We start from the raw sequence: 14341 nt of genomic DNA on the forward strand, positions 1-14341 counted from the left end.
CCTTATGTCTCAAATATATAAAGAACTGAGTCAAGTTTATAAAAATACAAGTCATTCTTCAATTGAAAAATGGTAAAAGGATATGAACAGGCAATTCTCAGATTAAGAAATTAAAGCTATCTATAGTCATATGAAAAAATGCTCCAAATCACTACTGATTAGAGAAATGCAAATTAAAACAACTCTGAGGTACCATCTATCAGATTAGCTAATATGATGAAAGGAAAATGATAAATGTTGGAGAAGATGTGGGGAAATTGGGATACTAATACATTGTTGATGGAGTTGTAAACTGATCCAATAATTCTGGAGAGCAATTGGGAACTATGCTCAAAGGGCAATCAAACTGTACATACCCTTTGATCCAGCAATACCACTAGTAGGTCTGTATCCCAAAGAGATAAAAGGAAAAAAAAAACTTTATATTTACAAAAACATCAATAGCACCTCTTTTTGTGGTGACAAACAGCTAGAAATTGAGAGAATATCCATCAACTGGGGAATGGTTGAACAAATCGTGGCATATGAATGTAATGGAATACTATTATGCTATAAGAAATGGTGAGCAGGCAGATTTCAGAAAAACCTGGAAAGACTTACATGAACTGATGCTGAGTGAAGTGAGCAGAACTAGGAGAACATCATACACAGTAACAGCAACATTGTATGATGATCAACTATGATAGACTTAGTTCTTCTCAACAATACAATGATCCAAGACAATTCCAAAAGACTCATGATGGAAAATGCTATCCACATCCAGAGAAAGAACTGATGGAATCTAAATGTAGATCGAAGCATACTATTTTCTCTTTCTTTGTGGGTTTTTTTTGTGTTTTTTTTTTCCTTTTGTTCTGATTCTTCTTGCACAACATGACTAATGTGGACATATGTTTGACATGATTGCACCTGTATAACCTATATCAGATTGCCATCTTGGAGAGAAGATTAGGGAGGGAGGTAGGGAGAAAAATTTGGAACACAAAACCTTATAAAAAATGAATGTTGAAAACAATCTTAACATGTAATTAGAAAAAATAAAATGCTATTTACATAAAAAGAACATCAATATGGTAGTTCCATGGAAGGTAGATGAGAGAGAGAAAGGAGAGACTGGATGTAGGAAGAGGAAACATACAGCTTTGGCCATAGTCCAGACATGGGCCTGAGTTCGGGTAGTGGTTACATGATTACAGTTATTCAGTTGTTTTCAAGTCTTGTCCAATTCTTTGTGACCCCATTGAGGTTTTTTTTTGGTAAAGATACTGCAGTGGCTTACCATTTTCTTCTCCAGCTCATTTTACAGATGAAGAGCTGAGGCAAAAAGGGTTCAGTGACTTGCTCAGGGATCACACAGCTAGTGTCTGAGTCCAGATTTGAATTCAGGAAGATGATTCTTCCTGACTCCAAGCCCAGCACAGTATCCACTGTGCCACTGAGCTGCCCAGTGTAATTATAGAGAGGGGAACAAATATGAGAGATGTTTCAGAGGTAAAATATCCAAGACTTGGCAACCATTTAGACATGGGATAAAAGAGAGTAAAGAGTTAAGATTAACCCAAAGACTGTGAACCTGGGTGACTAAAGGGATGGCGGTACTCTCAATGGAAATAAGGAAGCTAACAGTAGGAGTGGATTTAGGCAGAATGATAATGAGCTCTGTCTTGGACATGTTGAGTTTGAAAATGCCTAATGAATGCCAAAGTGGATATTTCAGGAGGCAATTTGTGATGTGGCACTGAGCTCAGGAAAGAGACTACAGTTGGGTGTATAGTTTTCTGAATAGACAAGATGAATAATCCATTGGAGTTGTGGGATGTATGTGTGAGAGAGAGGAGAACTGAGAGAGAACAATACCCCAAAAAGACCAAGGAAAAGAGAGAGTTCTAGAGGCAGAGGTGGTCATGGTGTCAGCAGCTACAGAAGTCAAGAAAGATGAGGATTGGATTTATCATTGAAGAGGTAATTGATGACTTTTGGAGAAAACAATTTCTGTCAAATGGTATAGATGGAAGCCAGGCTACAAGTGGTTGAGAATTAAATAGGAAAGGAAGGTGTGGATGCAACCAGTGCAGACTTATCTTTCTAGGAGTTTAGCTGCAAAATGGAGGAGAGATAGAGGACTAGAATTTGAGGAGGTGGTTGCATCAAATGAGGATTTTTTTAAAGGGTCAAGGAGATCTTGGCATGTTTGTAGGTAATAGAGGAGGAGTCAGTGGATAAAGAGGGATTGAAAATTGGAGGAGAGATGATTTCAAGGGGAAAAATATTGGAAAAAATGGAAGGCAGAAGAATCAAAGGCACAAATAGAGAGATTGCTCTTGGTTAAGAGAAGGGCTATTTTTCTTCCTTAAAGATTGGGAGAGAATGGAGTCGGATGTTAATGTTGATGTATAGAATTGAGTATTCTATGAATGGACTCAATATGTTCACTAAAGTGGTGAGATTTTCCTGAGAAATGCTGGTCATATTTGGTGCTAATCCAGAAGTGCGTCTTGGAAAGGAATGAGCAGCAATAGGAGAGGAAGATAAGGGACTCAAGGGGCAAAGATAATGTAAAGTTGACTGGTCAAGATCTGGAGGAAAGAAAGTAAAGTCAGAGAAGGGTTAATGGCCTAGACAACCAGGGAGATAGGAAGGGATTAGGACTTTCAGTGAGGATGAAGAATAGATTTAGAAACCAAAAGGTATAAAGAGAGTTAGAAGGACAGAGGTTATGGTCAAAGGAATTTCATACTTCTGGATCATGGAGGTAGAATGTTGAAATTATTATCCCAATAGAACACGCATTCTTCACCTATGGTCCATGAACATTATGTGTATATATACACATATATGTGTGTGGTATATGTACATATACACATATATAACTGCATTTCAACACAATTAGAATCCTTTGTAATCTTATTTTATTTTAGGCATTTAAAAACATTATTCTTAGAAAGTGTCTATAGGTTTTACCAGACTGACAAAGGGGTCCTTGACACACAAAAATAGTTAAGAATTCCTTCCTGCATTAGAATGTAAATTCCTTGGGTCAAGAACCATTTTTGTTTTCTCTTTTTAACTACAATGCTTGGCACAGTGCCTAATGTATAGTAAGTGCTTAAAAATTGCTTGTTGATTGATAATTAATTGGAAGACTTGGGGCTAATGATGAGATCAAAGGTGTGACCCTCCCTGAGTATGAGAGGACATCAATATGTATGTTGAAGTTTCCAAGTGTAAGGGAAGGGTTTGGGGTAAAGAGGAAGACTATGAGCCAGGCATTTAACACCTTGAGAAGGAAGAGAATGACCTAAGGGCTGATAGATCACTGCCACCAAATTCTAGGTAGAATGAGATAGATAGATACATATAAAGTGAATGTCACAGAAAGGTTGCTGAGAGGTGAATTTCTTCCACTGGCCCTGCCTGTGGAGTATGGGGCAGAAGGAACAGAGAGAGGTGAGAGAAGGTATATCTATTAATGGTGAGGGTGGTCAGGAATCCTGTCATGGAGGAGGGTCAGAGAGAAGCCAGATTTCTATGACTCAGGAGTGTGAGAAGGAAATGTTTAATACAGAAAGCAGTCAATTTCCTTATCTGTAAAACAAAGACATCAGATAGGATTTCCATGATCCTTTCAAGCTTTACCATTCTATGACTCTGTGAATAGGAATTTCCAGACAGTATCTTTGCAGAGGAATAGGGCAGGAACTAATTTTCACTTTTTTCCACTAATTTTCATTTGCTTATTGCAACAGTTTCCCAAATTGTGTTCTCAAGTATTTCCCTTCACTTATCAAGTGCATATATAATCCAAGTTAAGGAAGCTGCTTTCTGAGACTTTGGTGGATGGAAATTTCCTTTGAAGTCGAATATGTGGTATCCGCAATATGGTGACTCTTATGGTAGGGCGAAACAGGAAAGCATGTTATTTCCTATTGCTTACTTAAAGATAATATAATTACCCAAGTCTTCCTTTCCTTTCTCTTCCCACTCCCTATTCAGTTGCAGTTGTTGTCAGCTCCTGGATATTTCATTTGGGCTTCAGGATGGAACTAATTGCAAAGATTAGTATTAATTAGCATAAGTTGTGATTTTTTTCTGAAATGAGCAGTGAGAGCCTGAAGAACCCTTTTAGTCAAATCAACATGGAATCCTAGATTTAGAGCTGGAAGGGACCTCAGAAGGGATGCAGTAACACTTCTCCAATTTGCAGATGAAGAAGGGAGAGACTGAGAAGGCAAACAGAGCAAACAGAATCCATAAGCAGAATGGAACAAATCATTGTACTTTTAATCTAGGCTGTTTGAAAAGTAAGATGAAACATTATTGCTACTTATCTCAAAGCAAAGGTATTAGAACAAAGGAACAAGGGCTAATTAGCAATTCTAAGATTCTCAGATGAAAGGTAATCAATGTCTCATTGTAAAATGTCACCAGTGATGATTATTAGGGAGTACAATCCACGTGGTGGACAAGTCTACTAGAAAAAGCTATATTAAGGGTTAGTGATGGGGCTAAATCAGTGGGGAAAAAAGCAAACCCTATAGAAAAATGAGAAGGTAGTGTGCTAGAGGACAGAATAACAGTTCTTTCAGAAAACTTAAGGATTTTTATGTAGAATAAGTATTTGCCAGCACTGGTGAGAAATCACCCTAATGTTCATTGTGCCATTTGGATACACTATTGTTTTTAATCATCACTTTATGAAACAAAGTAACTTATATCATTTTGAAATAAAAAGATTGTGCAAAAATTTTTAAGGTTTCAATAAATTATGAAACACTCTGTAACATTATATTTTATGCCTGGTTTAGGGACTTCAAATCTGTGGTTCACTGGAAATTAATGATTGGGCTAGATGTTCTAGGATGTATCTTGAAACTCTAAATTCTATGGTCTTACATACAGCCATCTTAAACAGTGAATGCTAGTGAACCTATTGTGTTTCTTTCTGGCCTTTAGAAATTGTTTTCCATGATCGTCATTGTAGGAATACCATTATGGTGTGGGACTGGGAAACGAATCATAATTTGTATATTTCCATCAGCCTCCAAAACATCAAAGATGACTCCACAGAGATTTTTTAAATGAATAAAATAAAATATGTAAGTTACAAAGAAGGTCAATTATGTTGAAATAGTTATCAAATACATACATGTATTTAATTTATGGGCCACAAGTTCAGAAGTTAGAGTATGGGCAAGTCTTCCAAATGGGGGAGTAGATGCTTTTCGTTCCCTCAGTAGTTTCCAAGTTTCCAGTATCTTTTTGTTAGTCAGTAAACTTTGCTCTGTCTATGGCCACAGACTCTTCTTTTAATCTAAACCAGTCATACACAGAATATTTGATTACAAAAGGCACACAACAAGAGAATATGACTAGATTTCTGTAAATCTATCATCACAACTAGAGAAACAACTCAAAGTGCAGGTCATGATAGTAAGTCTTTGTAAACTGTGTATTTCATATTTCATTTCAGACAGCAAAATACACCTTCCAATTAACAAAGCTGAGCTACATTAATGGATTAGTACTTGTAACTGTTAGTTCCTGGGTTTATAAAGGTTTTTATTATTGTTGTCTGTGTTTGTTTCTAATTACACCTTATAATTTCACTGGTACAAGGAAATCAGATGAGGCTTCTCTTTATCAGTGCAGATTGGCTCTGCTTTTCAATTATGGTCTTAGCCTTTCTAAGACTATAACTTGCCGAGCAAGAGTTCATCTCCATTGATAGAGTTTCTTCATCTGGGAGTCCCTCAAATCAATGAAATCACAGGTCTAGTCTGAATCTGTCTCTATCTCTATAAAAGATTACAGCTGAAAGAGATCTTAGAGACAGTATAGTCCACTCTCCTCATTTTACTTAAGAGGAAACTGAGGCACAGAGAAATGAAATGACTTGCCCAACTGTGGCAGAGCCAGGAGTAGATAGAACCCAAGATCTCATGACTCCTTCAGTTGTTGTTTAGTCATTTTTCAGTTGTGTCCAACTCTTCTTGACTCCATTTGGGGTTTTCTTGGCAAGGACACTGGAGTGACTTGCCATTTCCTTCTTTATCTCATTTTAAACATAAAGAAACTGAGGCAAACAAGATTAAGTGACTTACCTAGGCTGTGCTGGTTGCGCCGTGCACTCTCCTCCTATAAGGAGCAGGCTGCCGGGGTCATACTACTTACCGGTCTTTGGTGCCCACCCGGATAAACACAGAGACAAGCCGATCAGGAGGTGCAAACACTCGAGCTTTATTCAGAGGCCATCGCAGCAAGGCCAAGCAGGAAAGCCAGAGCAAGAGAGCAGGAGCAAGAGAGAGCGAGCTCCGACCCCTACCGCCCCTATATACCTTCCTAGCCCCTCCTCCTCAGCCCGCCTACTAGTCATTGATTGTAGGATCAGATACCGGAAGGGGATGTCTGGGTTTAGAGCTGCACCAAGGGAGAGGACGTGACGCAGGAGGCTAGGACCAGATACAGGAAGGAGACATCTGGGGTTAGTGCATAGACAAAGGGAGAGTACGTGACACAGGAAGTCAGGCCCAGATACCGGGAGGAGGCGTCTGGGGTCAGTGCTACACAAAGGGAAAGTACGTGACCCAGGAAGTCAGGTTTGGACACAGGAAGGAGATGTCTGGGGTTAGCGTTGCACCTAGGGAGGGGACTAGACAAAGGGAACTCGTTCTCTGCTATCCCACTCCCACGTGGCACAGCCCCCTGCCTCAGGAGTACGTGCTCCGGCTACTTCCTTGTATCCTGTTCCTTCCCCAGCTTATCACAGCTCCACATAGCACTGCCCCCTGCCTCGGGAGCCTGAGCTCCGGTTACTTCCTAATATCTTGTTCCTACCCCATCTTGCCACAACCTCCACGTAGCAGTAGTCAACATCAGACAATCCCTCACACCAGGTCACACGGCTAGTAAATGTCTCAGACTCCAGCGGCCCTGCATGCTTAGCACAAAGGTTTTCCCATAACACAGCACAAGCATAATCAACAGTAGATAAACAATGTTTTAAGAAAGCCTCTCTTAGGCCATGATATGTCCATGAACTAAAGGGCAGATAGCAACCTCATGAATTCACAACTACTTTTTCCATCCTACAATTATAGTTCTAGCCAGGCACGAGAGTAAGAAAAGGACAAATATAGCGAAGGACAAATGTGAGTGAATCTTTGGAGATGTGTAATGTAATGGGAAAAGAAGATAGACCAAATAGGGTTGACAGAATTATCTAGAATTTGGGAGGCAGAGTGATACAATGGAAAGGAGGGAACCTGGGTTTCAATCCTGGCTGTGCTTCTTATTCTGTCTGTATATGACCTTGATTAATCACTTCATATCTATTCACTTCAGTTCTTTGTCTGTAAAATGAGGGAGATAAACTTGATAAGGCCTCTTCCAGATATGAATCTATGATTCTTGATCCCAAAGAGTTAATCAGAATGACTCATATCTTTCATTTGTCTTCTAACTTTTTTTCAATAATATTCTCTTCCAAACATGAAAATGTGAGCCCCCTCCTAACATAGCCACCCTTGGACCACTTTTATTTTGACCAGTGTTTTCATTGCTTTTTTAAAAAAATTAATCATAGGGAGAGCTAGGTGGCAAAATGGATAGAGCACTGGCCTTGGAGTCAGGAGGACCTGAGTTCAAATCCGACCTCAGACACTTGACACTTACTAGCTGTATGACTCTGGGCAAGTCACTTAACCCCAATTGCCTCACCCCCCCCAAAAAAAATTAATCATAAAATAACATAAAGCTATAGGAAAATGATTTCTTTTCCAAGATCAGGAGTGGGGCAAGGCCACATATGGCCCTCTAGATCCTCACTGGTTTGGATTCAAAGGGCTGTGTGCCTGAGGACCTAGAGGCCACATGTGGCCTTGAGGCTGCAGGTTCCCCACCCCTTGTCCTAGACACTCTTTCTGCAATGCTTAAAGAGTATAGAACTTAAGTGAGGAAGAACTGGGTTTGAATCTTATCTCTAAGGTTTATTAACTGTGTGACCCTGCTCAAGTTACGACATCTCTGTGTCCCAGTTTCCTCATCTGTAAAAAGGGGATTATAGAACCTACCTCAAGGGTTGTTGTGAGTATTTAATGAGATCATGTGTGTCAAGCATTTTGCAAACCTTTGAATGTTATTCCAAATACTATTTTATCACTGTGCTCTCATTCTCACATTATTTTCAATGGAGTTGAAGATGCCCTGGAACAAGTCAATATCCTGCCATTATTATTATTATATTATTATTATCTTAAAGTTCTGCAATCTATTGATCAGGTAGATAAACTGCCTTTTCTAATTAAAGTTTTGAGATGTAAACTGATCTTCTGCGGGATCCTTGATAACATTTTAGGGGCAATTCCAGTAGCACCTTGGAGACAGAATGATATGTACTCTGAATTGTTCCTACATTTATTTTTATTTCTTCCAGAAGTTTATAATAATAATGATAATAATTCTTATTATTAGTTTGTCAGTTTCAAAGGTAAATGTAGAGGAATAGGTTTTTTTCTCTCAAATTCCAACTGACAACTGCATTTATTTATAAAGATTTTAAATTTTTTATTAAACAAAGTTCTCATTCCTTTTATGCATAAAACTATTCAACTACTAAAGAGGGAATACCTTATATCCTTTACCAATTGATGCATAAAAGGATTAGGAAAAGAATTAGTTTAATAAACTTCTGTTTTTTATATGATTATATCCTCCTTCATCTCTCTGACAGCCATCTCATAAAACAAATAGTGTTTTTTAAAGAGGAAAAAAAATTCATGCAATTAATCAATACATTGAAAGAGTCCAAAACCAGGGTCAATGTATCATACCTGTAGACCTCCCACCTCCACAAAGGGGTGGGTTTGGTGATGTCTTCCTCATATTTCTTTATTTCAGTCATGCTTGCTCTTTATAATTTTATTACATTCACCACTGATTTTTTTATTTTTTAGTGTATGGTTGTTCTTTCCATTTACATTGTTGTAGTTATTATGTATATTGTTTTCTAGGCTCTGCTTAGTTCACTATGTATCAATTCATGTAGATCTTTCCATGCTTCTCTATATTCATTACATATATCATTTAGTAATATTCCCATTCTATTTATGTACCACAATTTATTTAGCCATTCCCTAATAGATGGATGTTTACTTTGTTTCCAATTCCTTGTTACTATAAAAAAATGCTGTTTTAAATGTTTTTTTGTATTTGGGGACTTTCTTCTTATCACTGAATTCCTTAGGGTATAAGTAATGGAGTCTCTGGTTCAAAGGTTATGGACATTTTAGTCACCTTATTTGCACAGTTTCAAATTGCTTTCCAAATGGTTATACCATTTCATATACTTCCATCAACAATGTATTAGTGTGTCTATCATTCCACAATTCCTCCAACATTGACTCTATTGACATTTTTTGTCATCTTTGCCAATTTGTAGGGTAAAAGGTAAAACTTCAGGGTTGTTTTGATTTGTATTTCATTTATTATTAGTGAGTTAGCACATTTTTAATGTGGTTAATAATACTTTGCAATTCTTCTTTTGAAAGCTATTTATATCTTTTGACTACTCATCTATTGGGAAATGGCTATTAGTCTTATTTATATGTATTAATTATTTATATATCTTGGCTACCAAACCCTTATCAGAGAAATTTTATACAAAGATTTTTCCCCCATTACACCATTTCCCTTCTTATCCTAATGTACATTAATTTGTCTGTGCAAAAGCTTTTCAGTTTCAAATAATAGAAGTTAACTATTTTATCTTTTATAATTGTCTCTATCTCATTTGGTCATAAATATAAGTCCTACCCATAACTGTGAGAGTTATATGATCTGCTTTTCTTCTAATTGTTTTTATAGCATGATCTTTAAAATTAAGGTCATATATTCATTTAGAATTATTTTGGAATATGTGTAAGGTGTTGACCTAAGTCTCATTTCTGCCAAATTGCTTTACAATTTTCCCAGAAGTTTTTATCAAATAGTTTTTTTCCTAGGTAATTTATGTTTTCTATGTTATCAAAAACTGAATTATTGAATCCCATTGCTTCTGATTCTCTTCTGGCTAGTCCGTTCCATTGATCTATCTCTCCGTTTTTTAACCAGTACTACATGGTTTTGATGACTTCTGCTTGATAACATAATTTGAGGTGTGGAAGTGCTAGTCCCCCTTCATCCCTATTTCTCTTCACCATTTCCCTTGATACTCTAGACCTTTTGTGTTTCCAGATAAATTCCTTGGCATTTTAATTAGGGTAGCATTTAAAGTATAAATTATCTTTGGCACTATTGTCATTTTATTTGTCAAGGCCTACCCATGAACACTGAATATTCTTCCAGCTATTTAAATTGGGTTCTTTTTTATTTCTTACTTTAGGTTTGTTTACTTATTGGCCTTCTAGTTTTTTAAAATGTATATTCAGTTCATTAATTGTCTCTTCTTCTATTTTGTTAATATATGTTTATGGAGATATGCTTTTTCCCCTGAGTCCTGCTGTAGCTGCATTCCAGAAATTTAGATATGTTGTTTCATTATCATTTTCTTTTACATAATTATTAATTGTTTCTATAATTTGTTCTTTGACCTGCTCATTGTTTAGAATTTCATTGTTAGGTCTCCATTTGGGTTTATGTCTTTTCATTGTGGTCTCTGAACCAGTTACTGTTTTTATTGTATTATGGTCTCTTATGGATATATTTGTTATTTTTCCTTTTTACATTTGTTTCTAATATCTCTGTGACATAACACATGGTCGATTTTTGTAAAAGTGCTATGTGGTGCTGAGAAATACATATATTCTTTTGTAGTCCCATTTAAAAGATATTGTAAATCTTTTACCTCTATTTCTTTAGCAATTTATTCAGTTCCATATTTTTCTTTTTTGTTTATCTTTCTGTTAGACTTATCCAAAACTGAGAGAGGGATATATTGAAGTCTCCTGTCACTATTGTGTTACTGTTTATGTCTTCTTGTAGCTCAGATGTTTGCTTTATGAATTTGGATGCTAAGGCAGTTGGACCACATAAATTCATTACTGGTATTATTTTGTTGTCTATGATTCCTTTCAGCAGAATATAGTTTTCTTGTTTATCCCTTCTTTCTTTGAATGCTTGTTTTTGTTTTCTCAGATAGCATGATTACAACTCCTGCTTTTTTGGATTCACTTGATGCATAATAAATTTTCCCATCTCTTTAGTTTCATTTTGAGTATATCTTTGTTTTTTATATATATTTCTTGTAAGCAATGGATTGTGAAGTTTTGTCTTCTTTTCCCATCTGGCACTCTTTTTTCATTTTATTGGACTGCTTACTCTGCTCAATTTTTTTTTCCAATTTTTTAACATTGTATTTAAGTTTTGAGTTCCAAATTCTATTCCCTCCCCCTCTGTGAGATGGTAAGCAATCATATATAGGTCATCCATTTGCAGCTATGGAAAACATTTCCATATTAGTCATTTTGTAAAAGACTCAAAAGAAAAAAAATGAAAGAAAGAAAGTGAAAAATAGTATGCTTCAATCTTTGTTCAATCAATGTCAATTCTTACTCTGGAGGTAGATAGTAGTTAGTCCTTTGGATCCTTGTCTTGGATCATTGTATTGCTGAAAATAGCTAAGTCATTTACTTTTTTTTCATTGAACAATATTGCTGTTACTGTGTACAATGTTTTCCTGGTTCTGTTCACTTCACTATGCATCAGTTCATGTAAGTCTTTCCAGGTTTTTCTGAAATCATCCTGCTTGTTATTGTAATATAAGTAATATTCCATTATAATCACATACCACAGCTTGTTTAGTCATTCCGCAATTGATGGACATCCCTTTGATTTCCAATTCTCAGCCACCATAAAAAGAGCTGCTATAAATATTTTTGTACAAATAGGTCCTTTTTCCTTTCTTTGGATGTTCCACTCACATTTAAAGTTTTGAGAGGTTTATATTTTTCTCCACTTTTCTCTAATATTTTTAAGTCATGATTTTCCCCCTCTTTAACTGAAGACACAGTACTATATTCCTTCAGTTACTTTAACTTACTGTTTTTTAAGGTATCCTTATTCCCAATAACTCCCTTCCCCTCAACTTTGATCTCCCTTTCCCATTTGTTGCCACTTTCCCCCTGGGTTTTTGCTTATTATTTACTTTTGCTATCTTGCTTTTATCTGCTTATTTAATTCTCCCTCCTCTCCTTTTCCCTCTCTCAGTTAATTAAATGGATTTCTCTCTCTTCTCTTACCTCCAACTAGTCCTGTTCAGTGGTTTTTAAATTTTCTTTTTTTGTATGACCATTTTAGAGATGATTTCTCTCATTCTCTTCATTATTCATCCTCTCTTTCCATCTACTCTGGGCACTCATTCTCTGGTTCATAACTGCTATTATAATCTGGTCTGTATTGCTCATAGAACCAAAAATTGCAAGGTATCTTGAGATCTCCCCTCAAGAGATATCTTCTACCACCTTGTAGAACTTGTGTCATGTATTCCCCTTTTCCATTGTCCCTCAGAACCAGAACAATGACAATTCCTGCATGTGGCAGAGAAGACACTGTCCCATGATAGAACATCACCCACCATATCCTTGATTATCCAGCCCATCAATGATCTACACCCTCCCCAGTTACCTTCTTTTGCCCATTTGCCCCAAAATGTTATCCTTATGTCCAGGCCCTCTCAACTCCCCCAAGTGCCATCTCCTCCCTAGGTAAGATGAGTGGTCTTTTCAAGCACCAAATCCCCCAGACCACACCCAGCACAAGATTCTAAAATCTCTTTTCACCCACAGGAACATTCATCAGTGGAACTCTGTCCCACTACCAAAGCAAGGCTCCTACTCTTCCTTTCCTTTTTGAAATACCTCCTCCCTCCTCCTCACTTAGTTCCCTCTGGGGTCTTCTCTTTCTGAGGTCACAGATACCACCCACTCATTGCTAGTTCTAGATTTTGTTCAAGCACATCACACTCTTTTCTTTATCCTCCTGTTCCTCTCCCTCCTTTTATTCACTCTCTCATTTTGTAATATATTCCCACACACACACAAAAAGTTGATTCACCTGTGGGTAGGGTGTCTCCAGATTCTGTCCATATTACCTCAGGCCCATTTTTTCACTGTTAAGTCCACAGGATTTCCACTTTCACCTCTGTCTTCTTGTGTATGTTTAGAAAGAAGTCTCTTACCTGTTTCTCTTCTGTGGTTCTGTTGCTGTTGCTGTCCTTGGCTGCTGCATTCATTCACCTGTCCTGCATTACTATTGCTTAAGATTTTCAAGAAGCAAATAATCTCTGTGGGTCTGGTTTCCCTCCTAAAAACATTTCCAATGACTCTTTATTATTGATCTTTTCTTTTGATTTTTCATTTTTTTCCATCTATTTTTATTTATCATTAAACTTAGATTTTCAGTGTACATCACCCTGGGCTGCATCTTGAGCTCCATTGTTCTTTAGAATATGTTATTCCATTCCCTCCTACATTTTCTGGTAGGTGCAAAATGGTCTTGTGTTATTTAAATTTCCTTTGTATTTGAAATTCTTTCTCCTGATTGCTTCAGAACTTGTTTCTCAGTCAAATTGTTAAATTTAACCATTATATGTTCTAGAGTTTGCAGTCTTGATATTTTTCTGGAGGTGATCTATTAATTCTTTTCATTGGCATTTCATTTTCTATGTCCAGAAGTTTTGGGCAGTTCTCTTATATTATTTCCTGCATTATGGTGCTTAGGTTTTTTGTCTTGTCATGATATTCTGGAAGATTTTTGATCCTCAGGTTGTTTCTGCATGTCTTCTCTTCAAGATCAGTAAATTTTGCTCGAATAGTGCTTATTTCTTTCATTGCTATTTTTTTTTTGCTTCTCTTTTTCTAGGTTATCTTTCACATCTGTGTATTTTCATTCCCAATCTATTGTTCTCTCTTTTGTTTCCTTGGTGAGACTTGCCATGAAAGATTCAAGTTTTTCTATTCTTCCCATTATTACTGTATAAGCCACAAATTCTGCTCTCATAATTCTCATTTTTCTCATAAAGGTCTCAGGAACAGAATGTTGAGATTAGATACTCTCACATTCTGTCAGTTCCTCTGTGTCATCAAGTCTTAGATTATTTTCCTTTGTTTTTCAGTATTTGTTCACAGATGCCTGATCTGGAGGCATCATTTACTAGATCATTTACTGGAACATTTGCTTGATCTGAAAGCCATGTTTCCTCCTGCTATTAATGTTGTCCCTCTTGACTTATTTATGTTTGAGATCTTTGAGTTTTCTTCTTTCAGAGATCTTTGGTAATTTCAGTCTTTTTTTCTTCTTCTTCATTATTTCCCCCTATTGCTTATTTTCTGACTCCCTCCCTCTGATG

This window comes from Vombatus ursinus, unplaced genomic scaffold, assembly GCF_900497805.2.
Source record: "Vombatus ursinus unplaced genomic scaffold, bare-nosed wombat genome assembly UNPS02000582.1, whole genome shotgun sequence".
NCBI lineage: Eukaryota > Metazoa > Chordata > Mammalia > Diprotodontia > Vombatidae > Vombatus > Vombatus ursinus.